This window comes from Nycticebus coucang, chromosome 11 (genome assembly GCF_027406575.1).
Source record: "Nycticebus coucang isolate mNycCou1 chromosome 11, mNycCou1.pri, whole genome shotgun sequence".
In the NCBI taxonomy this organism is placed as follows: domain Eukaryota; kingdom Metazoa; phylum Chordata; class Mammalia; order Primates; family Lorisidae; genus Nycticebus; species Nycticebus coucang.
In genome coordinates, this window is record NC_069790.1 from 100,727,243 (window position 1) to 100,745,494 (window position 18,252).

General features: G+C 44.1%; 1 protein-coding gene across 8 annotated transcripts in view; it reads left to right on the top strand.

The window, feature by feature from the left end:
- The first annotated feature begins 4,421 nt into the window (after positions 1–4,421).
- NRF1 (nuclear respiratory factor 1) overlaps positions 4,422–18,252 on the top strand; it is a 170,723-nt gene continuing 156,892 nt past the window's right edge. For 4 of the 8 annotated variants that reach the window (XR_008383665.1, XR_008383664.1, XM_053609141.1 and 1 more), the window contains exon 1: positions 4,428–4,539. The gene's annotated coding sequence lies outside the window, so the exon portion shown is untranslated. Of the gene's footprint in view, positions 4,540–9,067; positions 10,670–15,140; positions 15,268–18,252 lie in introns of those variants that run through there. The other 4 variants (XM_053609143.1, XM_053609142.1, XM_053609145.1 and 1 more) reach the window with 4 other exon arrangements.

Consider the following 18,252-nt stretch of genomic DNA (forward strand, 5'->3'; position numbering starts at 1 on the left):
CTGACCCAGGCCTTCATCTGTGGGCCATAGCCCTGGGGCCTGGCTACCTTGTGGGAGAGGGGGAAAAAGAGCATGCTGGCTGGGTGGCTTCTGAGAAGGACAGGGGCAGCCCTTGTTACCACATGTTGAGAAATAGAAGGGAGATATCATTTATTTTTGTTGAATCTTTTTTTTTTTTTTTTTGAGACAGCTCAAGCTGTTGCCCTGGGTAGAGTGCCCTGGGTATTTTTTGGTTGTAATTGTCATTGTTGTTTGGTGGGCCTGGGATGGATTCGAACCCACCAGCTTTGATGTATATGGCTGGTACCTTAGCCAGTTGAGCTACAGGTACCAATCCATTTTTGTTGAATCTTTTCTTTCTTTTTTTTTTTGAGACAGAGTCTCAAGCTGTCGCCCTGGGTAGAGTGCTATGGCATCACAGCTCACAGCAACCTCCAACTCCTGGGCTTAAGCGATTCTCCTGCCTCTGCCTCCCAGGTAGCTGGGACTACAGGTGCCCGCCACAACACCCGGCTATTTTTTGGTTGTAGCCATCATTGTTGTTTGGCAGGCCCAGGCTGGGTTTAAACCCGCCATCCTTGGTGCATGCGGCTGGCGCTGTAACCACTCTGCTATGGGCGCCAAGCCTGAATCTTTTCTTTTAAAGGCTCTACCCCAAGAAAATATTACTCCATATTCTCCAATTTTATCAAGATTTTCTTCTTTTGTTTGTGTGGGGTTAGAGTGGGGAGAAATTTCTTGCTTTCTATCCTGCCTCCACCTTGGGAGGAACACGACGGTGGGGAAAGGAGAAGCCTTATGTGCCCTCTGGAGACTACTCATGTTTGGATTTTCTCATGTTTTAACCTTAGTTCTTTGCTTAAAATTGTCAAGAGCTATCTTGTCTACAAAGAACAAGTTCCAGGTGGTGCCTGTAGCTCAGTAAGGCGCCAGCCCAATATACCAAGTGTGGCAGGTTTGAATCCGGACCAGCCAAACTGAAACGAAAAAATAGTCAGGTACTGTGGCGGGAGCCTGTAGTCCCAGCTACTTGGGAGGCTGAAGCAAGAGAATTGCTTAAGCCCAAGAGTTCGAGGTTGCTGTGAGCTGTGACATCACAGCACTCTACCCAGGGTAACATAGGGAGACTCTGTCTCAAAATAAATAAATAAATACAAACAAAATAGGCTCAGCACCCATAGCTCAGAAGTTGGGGCACTGGCCACATGCACCGGGGCTGGAGGGTTCGAACCCGGCCTGGGCCTGCTAAACAACAGTGACAACAACAACAAAAATAGCTGGGCATTGTGGTGGGTGCCTGTAGTCCCAGTTACTTGGGAGGCTGAGGCAAGAGAATTACTTAAACCCAAGAGCTGGAGGTTGCTGTGAGCTGTGACGCCACAGCACTCTACCAAGGGCTGTCTCCAAAAAAACCCACCAAGTTCCTAAGGAGGTCAGTAGGACCCTCTAGAGCAGCCGTTCTCAACCTGTGGGTCTCAACCCACAGGAACTATATTAAAGGATTGCGGCATTAGGAAGGTTGAGAACCACTGCTCTAGAGCTTGGTTCAAACTACCTTTGTGTCATTAGAATAACTTTGAGATTGTGGCAGAAAGGACAAGTATAGGAAAAGAATGCCAAATTTAATTATCCAGCAGAGATCAGTTGGATCTAATCAAGACTGGAAAGAATCTGGGTGAGGTCACCAGAATGTCGCCTACTTCATAACCTAATCAATAGGTCCAGCAAGAACCAGGTAAGGCCGCTGGAAATCTAATCTCTAGGGCAGTCTGGGAAAAACCTATGAACATAGCAACTGTATAAAAGGGATTGAATGTGTTCACAGTGGTAGCAGAAGTATCTTAGCCAAAAGGCAGCCTCAGCCTGCTCAGAGCCTCAGCCTCTGTTCAGAAACAAAGACCGAATCCCTATTTCTGCGATGATAAACCCAGTCAGCTTGGGGCAGTAACCTCAATTTACTTAGGATTGTAAATGTCATTTAACTCTAAGAAGGTTCAGAATTAAATATGAGAATGAAGAAATAAATCCATAGCATTCATATTTTTGTGTTAACTTTGGTAATATTTGTGTAATCTGGTATTTTCAATGTTTGTAAGATCAGAGAATTTGTCACACAAGAGAATCTGACAGAAGTGTGCTGAAACAAGAGCCTAAGCTTGATGTTCTCTAATATTCTCTATTTTATGAAATGTTGATCATAGCCCATTAAGTCCCCTGCCCTTGGTAGAGTGCTGTGATGTCACAGCTTGCAGTAACCTCCAACTCTTGGGTTTAAGCAATTCTCTTGCCTTAGTCTCCCAAGTAGGTGGGACTACAGGACCCTGAAACAACGCCAGGCTATTTTTTGGTTGCTGTTGTCATTGTTGTTTAGCAGGCCCGGGCCAGGCTTGAACCCGCCACCTTCAGTGTATGTGACAGGCACCCTACTCACTGAGCTACTGGTGCTGAGCCAAGTTGTTTTTTTTTTTTTTTTTTTGAGTAAGAGTCTCACCTTGAGTGTCATGGTGTCACAGCTCTCAGCAACCTCAAGCTCTTGGGCTCAAGTGATCCTCTTGCCTCAGCCTCCCAAGTAGCTGGGACTATGGACACCTGCCACAAGTGCCCATAGAGCATATTTTTTGGTAGAGACTGGGTCTTGCTCTTGCTCAGGCTGGTCTCCAACTCTTGAACTCAAGTGATTCACCTGCCTCAGCCTCCCAGAGTGCTAGGATTATAGGCGTGAGCCACTGCACCTGGCCCTGCTAAGTTAGTTTTGTATCTCACCATTCGGTACTGACCTACAGTCTGAAAAACCCTAGTATTGGTTAAGGGTATAAATCTGAGGTCAGACAGATGGCTTTCAGACCCGGCTCCATCTCTGTCTGGGTTTGGGCAAGTAACTTACACACCTCCCTGTGTTAAATAGGATAACAGTAGTATCTACCTTATGGGTGCCACTTGAGAATTAAACGAGAAAGGAGATAATGTGTGGAGAGGGCTTAGAATAGGGCAAACACACAACTTAAGGACTCAATAAATGTTGGATGGTTAAGACTAGCTTCAATCGTGGAAGATGAAGGAATGCTTCCTAGAGGAAATAATATTGAGACCTGAAAGAGTTGGAACTACGATGATACCACTGCACTCTCAGCCCTACAACACAGCAAGACCCAGTCTCCAAAAAACCAAAACCAAAACCAAACCAACTCCCCTATTCAAACTATAGTGTTGTAGTGTGGAGGATGGTTTGAAGAGGGCAATTCTAGTAGCAGAGAGACCATTAAGAGTCTATTGCAAAAAAAAAAAAAAAGAAGTTTTAAAGACTGGATGTGTGGGAATCCAGGGAGAGAGGAAGGTGTAATGGAACATTCTTTGGTTTCTGGCTGGAGTATTTACTTTCTTAGAGAACCGTGGAGAAAAATAAATTCAATTTTTAAACCTGTTGAACTTTGAGCTAACTATAATCTTCTTGAAAAGTAAAGCTTCCTGATTTTGTTAAACTGTTTTCTGACACCCTTTGGGATATTCAGTAATTAATTTCCTAACGCAATGGCTTACACTATGGGGTGCCAAGAAATACCAGGGGAGCATGGATGGGCAAGGTGTTAAAAATGCAAGTTTCTAGGCTAACAAGCAAAGGTTCTGGAGGTACCAACCCGGGCCCAGAATTTAAACAATCAGCCTTAGTAATTGTGATGAAAGCAATCTTCTGATCTCACTTAAACAACAAACAAAAACTACCCCTCCTTTGTCTACAACATTGGACTGTTATCCCACTGTCTCCCGCTCTCTAATTCTCAGGCACCTCTTTGGAGGTCCCTAATGCTTCTTATAAGTTCCGTGAATACCAAGACTCTCTTGCTAACAGGTGCGTCTTCACCGCGCTCAGAACAATATTTGGCATAGAAAGACCCCTCTAGAAATGTTTGCCGAACGAACGCAATGAGTGAATAAATACGTTGTTTTGCACAAAAACTTTTACGTTCAGATGTCTGGGCAGAGTTTGAGGCAGAGAAGCAGAGACCATTCCAAAGAGAGGGTGAGGATGCGAGAGGGAAGGCACAGCAGAGGAAAATTCCAGGGAACCCCTTTCCGATCCTCCAGGCACCTTAGGGAGGTCCCAATTCCCGAGGTTGGGGGGCAAGAGATGGTGCTCCTTCCAGATCAGCAACCATTTTGGGCTGCCTGCGCCACTTCTCCGGGCCGTCCACGTTTCGCTAACCCAGTTGTCGTAGTTCCAGCCCCGTCCAAACCTTCGCAGCGACGTGCGAAGACGAGGAGGCTGTGCCACAAGACTTGAGTTCTCACCCGAAGCCCGCTCCGCGGCCTGCCGGCCCTTCGACCCACCTTGCCGACCTCCCCATCATGGCGCCGCCGGGCGGGGAAGCCGAGCCCGTGCGTCGCGTGCGTGCCTCCCTCCCTCCCCTCCCCCTCCTCGGCGGCGGCGGCGGCGGCAGAGGCGGCAGCGCTCGCCATTGCCGCTGGTGGCAGGAGGCTGCGAGGAGCCGGCGCGGTCGCAGTCTCCACGGCGCAGGCCCACGGTAGCGCAGCCGCTCTGAGGTGAGTGCCCTACCGCGCAATCTCCAGCTATTTCAGCCCCGGCGCAGCCGCAACACGCCGCCCGCCCGCCGGCCGGCCGGCCCGCCCCGCTGCCGGCACCCTGCTGCCCCCGGCTCCGGGCCTGGGCCCCCGCCGGATTCGGCCCGCCTCGGGCGGGGGCCCCCGGCCCGGCCCAGTCAAACCGCCACCCCGAGGATGCGCAGGCCTCACTAGGCCCCAGGCGTCCTGGCGGGCTCGGGAGGGAGGCGCTGCCCTCCGAGAGCCCTAGGGTTCCGGCCTCTCCTGCCGCCTGGGGCTCTCGGGGCCGCGGCCTCCTCCCCACCGTGGAACCCAGGGCCCGGTCTTCCCGCGGGCTCGGGAGCAGGAGGCGCGGGCGAGCGCGCCGGGCCCTGGAGCGGGAGGTGGGCGGGTTGCGCGGGACCGGAGCCGCAGCTCCCCGCTCGCCCCCTCGGCCCTTCCCGGGTCTCGTCCGCCGGCGGCGCGGCGCGACGTGGTCAGGCCGGGGCGCGGGAGCCGCTGTCTCCTGTGGGAGAGGAGGCTGGCTGGCTCTTCAGGCTACCTCTGAAGCTTCCCTCCTGCCAGAGTAGCGTGGGCTTGTTACCCAGGTAGACAGGGGGACGCTGGAATATGGCGCGTTGCCCACCTTCTTGCAAGTTAGGAGGCGGCCCCGGTAGCAGTTCGAAAAGGAGGGCGCAAAGTCCTTTTGTACGCAGAAATAAGGAGCGACGTTGTGTTTTCTAACCCAGCTGAGTGTGCTCACGGAGGGGCTTCGGTTCTTCCTGTGCTTTGGGTGGAGGTCCCCTGGGTAAGAGAGAGGGGGAGTGGCACGCCCTTCCGAAGGAACCGAACCTTGTCAATGGGAAGACTGGGGCTCAGGAGTGGCCTTGTGCACGGTATTACCTCACATCCCCAGACCCTTTCGGTTTTTGTATATTTTCCACTTCATTGTGCAGTGATGTCCACCGCGTCTCTCACCTGTTGTGTCGATGCTGCTGGTCCCAAAGTTTCTGCAGTGCATTTGAATGTGCCCATCAGAACTCGGGAGTTTGAAATTTTTTTTGTATTTAGGACTTCAGATGGTATCTGCTCCAGCCAGTTGGAGGAGCTGTTGCCTGATCTTCATTCTTTATTCTCAAGCATTAGATGAGAATATATTAATTGCTTACTTTAGAGCTGGTGTCACTTGTGCTGAATTCTTCATGTGGTCAGAGCAAAATATACATTTTCTTGTGTTTAGAGAGCATGTACTGAGAAACTCAAAAGAAGGGTGAGTGAGCCTGTCAGCGTGGACAAGTGTTGGGCAGCAGAGTGGGTACAGCTTTGTCCCAGGAAATAAGCTATCTTCATAGTGAGCCTTTAATTATTTCATCTCAGCCTTGCCTTTTAAAAATTAATTTTCCTTTGGCCTTGAACAGTAAGTTAATTGGGTTCTTCCTCACTAAAGGGAAGGGGTGGGTGGAGCCTTGGAGATGCTGTTTGGGTTCTTTTTTTGTTTTTGTTTTTGCGTTTTTGATCCAGTCATATTCTGGCATCCTAAATTTGTGTTTGAAAGTTCTCAACAAGTTTCCCCATAAGGTAGTGAAAATATGACTAGTTATATGTGTGCATCTGAGTGTGATTTCCTTATTTTATGAGTGCAAAAGTGAACATACAGTTATCACATGTAATGTAGTATATTCTTAAATTGGATCATCAGTTATGTGCAGAATTTTTTGTGTCAAGGGGCTTTATTTTCTTCTTTATAGACCATTGCTTTCAAGAGGGCTTATGATCAAAATCAAATTAAGAATAACTATTTAGTTAATCTTTTGACTTCATCTTTATTTGAAGTTCTTTGATTTCATCACAATCTCAAACTCAGCATGTAAGAGGGAAGACGTTTTGCTTAGTAATCAGTGTCATTTAAGCAAAAACAAAACAAAACTTCAAGCCATGAGTTTTCATGTAAATAATTTTCTTAACATTCAAAAAGAAATTTTTTTTTAAATTAGAGACCTGAGGGTGGGGAGATGGGTGGGCCTGGCTGTGTTTCTCAGACTGGCCTTGAACTGGGCTTGAGCCATTCTCCTGCCTCAGCCTCTGGAGCATTGGGGAGTACATGCAAGCACCACTGCACCCCGGTTTCTTACCATGTGTTAAGAAAATTTAGCTCCTGTACTTGGAGAAGGATCTATATGAGTAGGAGATAATGAGGGCCTTTGTTCAGATATAGAAGGGATTAAAGGAAAACAGATTTCAGGTTTCCTTCTCAATTCATGTATATTTCTTTTTCTTTTTTTTTGCAGTTTTTGGCTGGGGCTGGGCTTGAACTCGCCACCTCCAGCATATGGGGCCAGCGCCTACTCCTTTGAGCCACAGGTGCCGCCCTCAATTCATGTATATTTCAACAGAACTCAAAATTGTAGGGTTTTGGTTTTATTAAATCTTAATTGCGCGCTCATCTCTTCAGTTTGTTAGAGAGCTGAAGGCCAGCTTCCTATGATTTAAATACCTGAATTTGCACTCCCTGTGCATTGTAGGCAACTAAATCTTTGGGTTGCCCTTCAAGAGCATTTTATGTGAAATAACCACAAATGGGTGACTCTTAAGGGAAATTTAAACTCCTTGTGGTCTAGGATTAAATTTTATACTTTATAAAAACAGTAATTACTGAAATTAATTTTTCAGAAGGATTTGAAAAAGTATGCTGATTTTTGGTCTATCAACTGTCAGTCTTTTTTTTTTTTTTTTTTTTGTAGAGACAGAGTCTCACTTTATGGCCCTCGGTAGAGTGCCGTGGGCCACAGCAACCTCCAACTCATGGGCTTAAGCGATTCTCTTGCCTCAGCCTCCCGAGTAGCTGGGACTACAGGCGCCTGCCACAACGCCCGGATATTTTTTGGTTTTGCAGTTTGGCCGGGGCCAGGTTTGAACCCGCCACCCTCGGTATATGGGGCCGGCGCCTTACCGACTGAGCCACAGGCGCCGCCCCAACTGTCAGTCTTTAGAAACACATTCTGCAGTCCTGCCTCAACTGGAAATTAATGTACACATTCTGTTTTTGTCAGATGTCTTTAGACATGCCCAGTGCTTCATGCTGAAGCAGACTTATTCATCTATTCAGTGTCACTGTGGAAAGTTGGAGGGTGAGAGGGAACTCTTGCAGGCTGTTGAGTTTCACAAATGTCTCCTCCAACCTCAGGAGTTTAGAGGAGTTTAGATGTATCCTCTCTGGGCCTGTAATCATCCAAGAAATGGGATATTTGAATTTAGATATTTGTTTGTGCCTATGTGTGATGCTTAGTAATCTGTATATAAGTAGTACTTGGAAAATCAATCTTATAAATACTAATCTTTGGTTTTATACAAACATTTCAGAAAATATTCTGTACTAAAAGACATTTTCTTTTTCTTATTTCATGTTTTTCTTGCAAACTAAAGCTAGTGTTTTCAGCTTGAGCTTACCCAAATACAGTTTTCCGTGAATGCTTAGTGAAATGGCAAGGAAAAAAAACCCACTTGTTAAGTTTATTTTAGAAACATTTTATTTAGATCAAGTTCTTATGTTTTTAAAGTCTCTGGATACATGTTAATTTTTGTGCCTTTTGTATCATCTATATTTCCTTATTAACTAGGAGGTGGATTATCCACTTTCTTGGGTTTTCAGTTAGTACTTTTATCCATTAGCATTCTACGAAGGTGAACAGGCTGGAAGATAAGTAATAAAAGGAGGTGAAACAAATCAATTACAGGTGTTTCCAGAAGATTAAAACCACATTGAGCTATAGGAAACTTTAATCCTGGAGCAACAAGAATACTTTATTTGAAGTTACTTTAATGTAAAATGGACAAAACTTGGAAAATGAATATTTGACTCCTCTAGGAAAATAGGAGGATTATTTATCTTGGAATATATATATTTTTCAAAAGTCTGTTTCAGAATTAGGCTAATGTGTTTTCAACCTCATGCAGTGGAGTTTAGTTACTGAAACATCAAAAAGACTCCATTATGTCATGGTCTTTATGCTTAAAGTGTCCTAAAACGTGAACATTTATATGATACCAGTTGAACTTTCTATGAACTGAAGAAAAGCTAGGAGTAACAACTTTATAAAGATGTTCTAGTATATTAAAGAACAAAGTAGTTAAGGTATGCCTGTCACATTTGTGATCCCTTGAGGCAAATCTGGGTTGTATCACTAATAGCAGTCACTATTAGCAGAAGTGCTAGTAGAAGCAGAAGATAGTCTGACCCTGTGCCCAACCACAAAATAGTTTAAAATTCCAACTGGTACTGAACCATCAGATAATTTCCTGAGGAAGTCATGTCCAGTAATGAAGGGTATATTTGTGTGTTGAAGAAGGGTTGGTGGGGAAAAGAGTGGGAAAGAGAAGATAATACTGGGGAAAAGTCTAATTTTATTGGGTGGGATAATCACCGTAATTTGGGGGAGGGTTATATTTTCAGAAGAAACCACTAGAACTACTTTTTTTTTTTTTTTTTCAGAGACACAGTCTCACTTTGTCACCCTTGGTAGAGTGCTGTGGCATCATAGCTCACAGCAACCTCCAGCTCCTGGGCTTAGGCGATTCTCTTGCCTCAGCCTCCCGAGCAGCTGTGACTACAGGCACCTGCCACAACGCCTGGCTATGTTGTTGTTGTTGCAGTTTGGCTGGGGCTGGGTTTGAACCTGCCACCCTTGGTATATGGGGCCAGCGCCCTACTCACTGAGCCACAGGCGCCGCCAGAACTACTTTTATGTGGGATATCTCTTTGGTGATTTAGACTTCTGCTATTTATAGTGATTGTATTATGTAGTATATAAGCATAGTATTTAGAATAATTCATGCATGCTGACTTCTGTGGTTAAAGATGCGAAAAGTATGGCCCTGCTTTGGTGAAAAGAAAGTGGTCATTTTCTTAATAACCCTTAAGTGGTGCCTGTTGGATAAACTATGCCAAGCCATTTTCAGAATCACCTGTGAAGAATGAGCTTTGTAGGTATGTACATTAAGACCATTTGATAAAAAGAACTTGTGTTTTATTGTTGGTAATTGTAAAGTCTTTGCTTTTTGGAATTTTAAGTCTATTTTGTTGCTGCTACTGAATGCTAATGTGGTTAGCCTGGCAGTAAACCTACAAAGAACAAGAGGAAGTGAGGAAATGTCCCCATGAAACATTGCTTAAAACTATTTGAGCAATGGACTAAGAATTGGGGAGCTAGGGACTAGGGGACCTAATTTTTGTTTTATGTTCCAGAGGATGAGGCATACTCTCCATTGAAAAATAACCTCTTGGGTGGCGCCTGTGGCTCAACAGAGTAGGGCACCAGCCCCATGTGCCAGAGGTGGCGAGTTCAAACCTAGCCCTGGCCAAAAATAAAAAAAAAAAAAGAAAGAAAAATAACCTCTTAAGTATGTCCTTACTTTGTAGTTTTGCTATTCATTCACCAGACATTGATTAAAGGTACACTATAATCTGGGTATGTGCTAGGTGCTAGAGTAACAAACTGTGGACCTTGTCTAGAAGTGGAGAAAGACAGGGTTTCTAACTAACATACTAGTATTGCTGTTTAAGAACGAAATAGAATAAAGAAAGGGTTGTGTGGCATTATAGAAGGAGGGAGGAATTTCTTCTCGGAAGAGGAAAGTGATCTGGGAGAAAAGTAAGGTTAGGGATTCCTTCTAAATCACTTCCCCTAGGTTAGGAGAAGTTTAAGTAGGACTTTGAGTAGTTGTGTTATTGATGGAGAAGAGGGGCTGAGAGGAAGGGCATTATTAATAGTCTGATTTGAGAAATAGCAAGTGGATTTTCCTCTACTTGTTGAGTAGTGGGAAATAAAGCTGATGAGGTTGTACCCTGATTAGGAAGTTTATAATTCTGTGCTCCCATGTATATGGACTTTACAGTATTTGGTTATTTTTATTTATTTATTTTTTAGAGACAGAGTCTCACTTTATCGTCCTTGGTAGAGTGCTGTGGTGTCACAGCTCACAGCAACCTCCAGCTCCTGGGCTTAGGTGATTCTCTTGCCTCAGACTCCCGAGTAGCTGGGACTACAGGCTATTTTTTGTTGCAGTTTGGCTGAGGTGGGGTTAGAACCTGCCACCCTCGGTGTATGGAGCCAGTGCCCTACCCACTGAGCCACAGGTGCCACCCCTTTACAGGTATTTGGGAGCAGTATAAGCTTAGAGTAGGAAATCTCTAGTTTTTAAAAAGATGACATGTTGGCTGGGTGCTGTGGCTCACGCCTGTAATCCTAGAACTCTGGGAGCCCTAGGTGGGAGCTTGAGCTCAGGAGTTGAAACCAGCCTGAGGTGGTCACCTGTAGTCTTAGGTACTTGGGAGGCTGAGGCAAGAGGATTGCTTGAGCCCAAGAGTTTGAGGTTACCGTGAGCTATGATGCTATGGCATTTTATGGAGAGTGACAAAGTGAGACTCTGTCTCAGAAAAAATAAGTAAATAGATGACATATGAAGATAGGGCTGGAGACTTTCAAATGTGATATAAAAAGAGATAAATTCGGGCGGCGCCTGTGGCTCAAGGGGTAGGGCACCGGTCCCATATGCCGGAGGTGGCGGGTTCAAACCCAGCCCCGGCCAAAAACCAAAAAATAAATAAATAAAAGGAAAAAAAAAAAGATAAATTCTGGAGATTATTTTTACTTTACATTTGTCAGATTTGTCTGACAATGGACTGTGGAGGAGTTAAAGATTATAGTTTGGTTATAGTTTGGAAAAGGAAAGTAATAGGGTATGATTCCAGATGTGTTTAGATATCTGTGGGAATTAAAAAGTGTCAAGTAAGTACTTGTATATTTGGGCTAGAGCTCAAGTAGGAGTTGGGGTCAATTAAGGTATTTGTATTCATCAGTATAATGTCATATAGAAAAGATAGTACAGGTTGCTTGGAACCATAAGTGTTTTGGATTTTTATTTTTTTTTTTTTGCAGTTTTTGGCCAGGGCTAGGTTTGAACCTACCACCTCTGGCATATGGGGTCGGTGCCCTACCCCTTTGAGCCACAGGCACCACCAGATTTTTTTTTTTTTTAATATTTGCACATACATAATGAAATTTCCTAGGTAAGAGACCCAGGTCTAAGCATGAAACTCATTTATGTTTCATATGCATCTTATATACATAGCCTGGAGGTAATTTTATTTAATGTTTTAGGTAGTTTTGTGCATGAAATGGAGTTTTTCTTTTTTTAGTTTTTGGCTGGGCCTGAGTTTGAACCCGCCACCTCCGGCATATGGGGCCAGCGCCCTACCCCTTTGAGCCACAGGCACCGCCCTGAAATGGAGTTTTTTTTTTTTTTTTTTGTAGAGACAGAGTCTCACTGTACCCCCCTCGGGTAGAGTGCCGTGGAGTCACACGGCTCACAGCAACCTCTAACTCCTGGGCTTACGCGATTTTCTTGCCTCAGCCTCCGGAGCAGCTGGGACTACAGGCTCCCGCCACAACGCCCAGCTATTTTTCTGTTGCAGTTTGGCCGGGGCTGGGTCCGAACCCGCCACCCTTGGCATATGGTGCCGGCGCCCTACTCACTGAGCCACAGGCGCCGCCCTGAAATGGAGTTTTGACAGACCTGTTCATGAAGTCAGGTGTGGAATTTTCCACTTACGTGTTGTGTTGCCATTCAGAAAGTTTCAGATTTTGGGGCATTTTCGATTTCAGATTTCCAGATTAAGGAAGCTTAACCTTTATAATATCAGGAGTGAGGAAAAAAAACTAAGGGAAACCTTGGGGAGCATACGTCTGAGGGTCAAGTGGAAGAATAGGGACCTAAGAGGGAGGTTGAAAAAAAGTGGCAAACAAGATAAGATAAATAAGTAGGGTTGAAGGAGCTGAGGAGAGAGATTAAGAGACTCAACAGCAAAGTTAGCAATGTGAAATACTACAGAGAGTGTACTGGGATAGAGACTGGACTTGACACTTAGATAAATTTTCTGAACGTGTATGTATATATGTATTGTTTTACTAGGGAACATGATAGTTTAGAATATATTTCTAGAGCACTGCTGAATATAGGATAGGGGCTATAAAACCCAATTTAATAGATGACTTATGCTTAGAAATAAGTTCTTTTCCCTTCTCTCATGGGAGTTGCTACTTATAAACTTTTGAGAGATAACTCTAATGATAAGGCTACCCAAAAATCTCTTGAAAGTCTTAAATTCTAAGAATTAGAGATATCACTTGAATTGACAGCCTCTTAAAATACAAATTACTCTGGAAGAGTTTTGGGGTTTTATGATATTAATATATAAAGTAAAGGGTTTTTAAGTTGGCTATGTGACCCTTAATCTCTTAAAATTGTACAAAAAATTTGGGATTGAGTGCCTATGTGATTTTTCTGGGTAGAGAAGACTTTCAGAGTTTCTCAAGGGCCTTTTTGGTAATGTTAATGATTAAATCACATGTTGGTTGTGTTAGTGGGCCGGAAACAGTTACCTTGACTACTAGGATAGTTCAAGGGAAAGAAATTTTGAAGTGTCTCAGGTGAGGTACTTTGGGAAGATAAAAGGCACATCTTAGAGATGGAAGTGGGAGAACCAGAAGGAAGGCAGGAGTGCCAAAGCAAAGCCTAGCAAATTTCAGAATTTTTGTCAAGTCTCTGGATTCCTTGTTTTTGGAATCATACTTAGTATATGCCTATTCATGCACTAGAGATACAGTAGGCTTTGTGTGGGTGCTCAAATTACTATTGTTTTAAAGGGAAAGTGTTTTTGAAAGAAGATAAATTTGCTTATAGATTTTGTTCATAGAAAAAATTACTTTTAGGGCGGCGCCTGTGGCTCAGTCGGTAAGGCGCCGGCCCCATATGCCGAGGGTGGCGGGTTCAAACCCAGCCCTGGCCAAACTGCAACAAAAAATAAAAATAGCGGGGCGTTGTGGCGGGCGCCTGTAGTCCCAGCTACTCAGGAGGCTGAGGCAAGAGAATCGCTTAAGCCCAGGAGTTGGAGGTTGCTGTGAGCTGTGTGAGGTCACGGCACTCTACCGAGGGCCATAAAGTGAGACTCTGTCTCTACAAAAAAAAAAGAAAAAAAAGAAAAAATTACTTTTTTTTTGAGACAGGGTCTCAGTCAGTCATACTGGGGTTGACTGCTATGGCTTTATAGTTTACAGAAACCTCAAATTCTTGGGCTCAAGCGATTCTCTTGCCTCAGTGTCCCGAGTAGCTGGGACTACAGGCACCCACCACACCTGGCTCTTTCTTGAACTGACCTCAAGCAATCCATCCACCTCCGCCTCCCAGAGTGCTAGGATTACAGCTGTGAGCCACCATGCCCATCCAAATAAATTTTTAAGTTAGGAGTTGCTTATACTTTAGAAATTTTCTTTTTCTTTTTTTTTTTTTTGTAGAGACAGAGTCTCACTTTATGGCCCTCGGTAGAGTACCGTGGCCTCACACAGCTCACAGCAACCTCCAACTTCTGGGCTTAAGTGATTCTCTTGCCTCAGCCTCCCGAGTAGCTGGGACTACAGGCGCACGCCACAATGCCCGGCTATTTTTTGGTTGCAGTTTGGCCGGGGCCGGGTTTGAACCTGCCACCCTCGGCATATGGGGCCGGCACCCTACCGACTGAGCCACAGGCACCGCCCACTTTAGAAATTTTCTAAAATGCACAAGTGTTTCATTGTGGTAGTATGGGGTAAGACATTTAATCTCTCCTTGCTTAATTTTTCTGACTGTCAAATGAAAATACTGTAGTTGTATTTTATAGGGTCTTTCTGAAGTATGACAATTATAATGGAATACTTTGAGATCCAGAATGACTTAATGCTGATAAATTGCTAGTGTTCATATTCCTAAAGTCATGAATAAAATTAAGAAACTGAAACACCGTATTTACAAGTGTTCCATACTAGAACTTAATTGATTTCTAAAATATTTCATTCTGAAATTTTAGATAATTGGTAATTTTTACATTCCTCTGCTATCTTTTGTAATAGGAGACAGTTTTTGTCAGCTTGGGCCTAGTTTCTAAGGTAGTGATATCCAAACTTGCCACGTAAAATAATGCCACTTAGTGTAGTTTTAAAGTATACTCTATAAAACAATTCTGTATTGATAAATGTAAGAATGATATGAGTAAATACTTTGGACAATCTTAAACATAGAAAACTTGTGTTATGTAACTTGTGATTAGCTTATATTTGCAGATTATCTCCTCCCTCCCCCCTTCCTCCTACATCCCTTCCTTTCTCCTTTCTTCCTTCCCTCTCTCCCTTCTTTTCTTTCTTTTTTTTTTAGAGACAAAGTCTCAATTTGTCACCCTCCATAGAGAGCTGTGGTATCACAGCTCACAGCAACCTCCAGCTCTTGGGCTTAGGTGATTCTCAGCCTCCCGAGTAGCTGGACTACAGGCACCCGCCACAACGCCCAGCTCTCCCTCCTTTTCTGCCTCTTTCCCTCCCCACTAGGTAACCCAAGTTGGACTTGAATGCCTAGGCTCCAAAAATCTACCCACATCAAGTTCCCAAATAGCTGGGACTACAGACATGCATCACTGTGCCTTGCTATTATTTGTAGATTATCTTTACATTCACTAAATCTATAAAGAATAAAACTGGAGTATTTATTTATTCATAAAATTTTATTCATTCATCTCTTTTACAGACCTTGTCTCTGCCTGTTTCCTAGGCTGGAGTGCAGTATGATCATAGCTCACTGTAACTTGAAAGGCTTGGTTGGGCTCAAGGGATCTTCCTTCCTCAGTCTTCTGAGTAGTTGAGATTACAGGTGTGCATCATTCCCAGCCAATGTTTTTATTTTTTGTGGACTTAAGAGTCTAGTTATGTTTTTTTTTTTTTTTTTTTTTTTTGGCCGGGGCTGGGCTTGAACCCGCCACCTCCGGCATATGGGACCGGCGCCCTACCCGTTGAGCCACAGGCGCCGCCCAAGAGTCTAGTTATGTTACCCAAGCTATTCTCCAACTCATGGCCTCAAGTCATCCTCCTGTGCGTCTGCCTCTCAAAAGTGCTGGGACTATAGGTGTGAGTCACCCTGCCTGGCTAGAACTGGAGTATTTGTATTTTCCTTTGGCCATTTCTGATTTTTTTCTTTCTTTCTTTTTTTTTTTTTTTTGGTTCTTGGCTTTTTTTAAAAAATTAAAAAAAATTTTTTGAGACAGTGTCACTTGGTCACCCTTGGTAGAGTGCTATGGTGGCATAGCTCATAGCAACCTCAAACTCTTGGGCTCAAGCGATTCTCTTGCCTTAGCCTTCCAAGTAGCTGGGACTATAGGCCCCCTGACACAATGCCTGCCTATTTTTTTTGTTGCAGTTTGGCAGGGGCCGGGTTTGAACCTACCACCTTTGTGGAGCTGGCATCCTACCCACTGAGCCACAGGTGCTGCCCGTGAAGCACAATTTTTTCAAGCTCTTTCAAGTATGACAGTGGTGCTTTGATAGGGATTACATCAAATCTGTACATTGCTTTGGGTAGTATGGACATGTTTTTTTGTTGTTGTTGTTGCAGTTTGGCCGGGGCTGGGTTTGAACCCACCACCCTCGGTATATGGGGCCGGCGCCCTACTCACTGAGCCACAGGCGCTGCCCAAGGTAGTATGGACATGTTAACAACATTGATTCTTCCCAGCCATGAGCATGGTTTGTTTTTCCATTTGTTAACATCTTCAGCTATTTCTGCTCAGAAAGTATCCAATGTACTCAATACTACTACCCAATGTATTCAATACTACTTATATTCATGGGAATGGTAAAACATAGCTACAGTTCAGAAAGTAGAAGGGAAGAAAGAGGAGAGAGAGGGAAGGGGAAGTGGGAGGAGGATGGGTATTTGGGGGGACCTCACCTAATGTGCATGATGCAATGGTACATTTCAAAACTATTAGGAATATAATTGTGGGGTGGTGCCCATAGCTCAGTGGGTAGGGTGCCAGCCACATACACCAAGGCTGGTGGGTTTGAGCCTGGCCTGGGCACAAAAAAATAGCCAGGCATTGTGGCAGGTGCCTGTAGTCTCAGCTACTTGTGAGGCTGAGGCAAGAGTATCACTTAAGCCCAAGAATCTGAGGTTGCTGTGAGCTATGATGCCAGGGCACTCTACCGAGGGTGACATAATGAGACACGGTCTCAAAAAAAAAAAAAAATAATATAATTGTGATGGATGTATTAATCAGTACATTGTAAGCATTTTACATTGTATATCAAATCAGTACACTGAACCCCATAAAGAGTCTGAGGTTGCTGTGAGCTATGATGCCAGGGCACTCTACTGAGGGTGACATAATGAGACACTGTCTCAAAAAAAAAAAAAATATATAATTGTGATGGATGTATTAATCAGTACATTGTAAGCATTTTACATTGTATATCAAATCAGTACACTGAACCCCATAAAGAGTCTGAGGTTGCTGTGAGCTATGATGCCAGAGCACTCTACTGAGGGTGACATAATGAGACATTGTCTCAAAAAAAAAAAAAATAATAATATAATTGTGATGGATGTATTAATCAGTACATTGTAAGCATTTTACATTGTATATCAGTACACTGAACCCCATAAATGCATCCATGTACACAGTTACGATTTAATAAAAAAAGAAAGAAAGAAATAGACTGGGCAAGGTGGCTCATGCCTGTAATCCTAGCACTCTGGGAGGTCGAGGTGGGTGGATAGCTCGAGCTCATGAGTTCTACTAGCCTGAGGAAAAGCTACATCCCATCTCTAGTAAAAATAGAAAACTGAGGCAAGAGGACTGCTTGAGCCCAAGAGTTGGGTGTTGCTGTGAGCTATGATGCCATGGCACTCTACCCAGCTTGAGACTCTGTCTCAAAAACAAACAAAAAAATTATGAAATAAAATTCTTGGTAATAAGTCTTCCATATAAAAATATCCCATGAATCAAAGAACCAACCAGAATTTGGTAAGTAAAACACTGTTACAGAACTAGTCTCTTGGTTCCAAACTGGCTTCAGGTACTAAGTCTAAGGGATAGATAATTATTGCTTTTGAATCACAGTTCTGTGTCCAAAAAAAAAAGTAATTTTGACATGATACCAGTGACTTAATGTTAAAATTTCATGTTCTTTAATTTTTGGCTCAATGTTTTAAATTTTTTTCTCCATTGAATATGTTTTTTTTCTTTTTTAGACAGTCTCACTTTGTTGTCTTCGGTAGAGTGCCTTGGTGTCACAGCTCACAGCAACCTCAGACTCTTGTGCTCAAGTGATTCCCTTGCCTCAGCCTCCTAAGTAGCTGGGACTACAGGTGCCCACCAGAACGCCGGGCTATTTTTTTGTTGCAGTTGTCATCGTCGTTTTAGCAGGCCCGGGCCGGATTCAAGCCCACCAGCCCCAGTCTATGTGGCCGGTGCCCTAACCACTGAGCTATGGGTGCTGAGCCAAAAATCTAATTCTACATCATAGCTGCATTGTAGAAAAGCAAAGAAGGGTTGGTGCATGTAGCTCAGTGAATAGGGAGACAGCCACATACACAGAAGGTGGCGGGTTTGAGCCTAGCCTGGGCCTGCTAAACACTGACAACTACAACCAAAAAAAAAAAAGTGGCCGGGTGTTGTGGCCAGTGCCTGTGGTCCCAGCTACGTTGGAGGCTGGGGCAAGAGAATCGCTTGAGCCCAACATTTTGAAGTTGTTGTGAGCTGTGATGCCATGGTCTACCAAGGGTGACATAGTGAAACTCGGTCTCAAAAAAAAAAAAGAAAAAATTAAAAGTAGTCATTCTACCAAAAAAGATTAATAT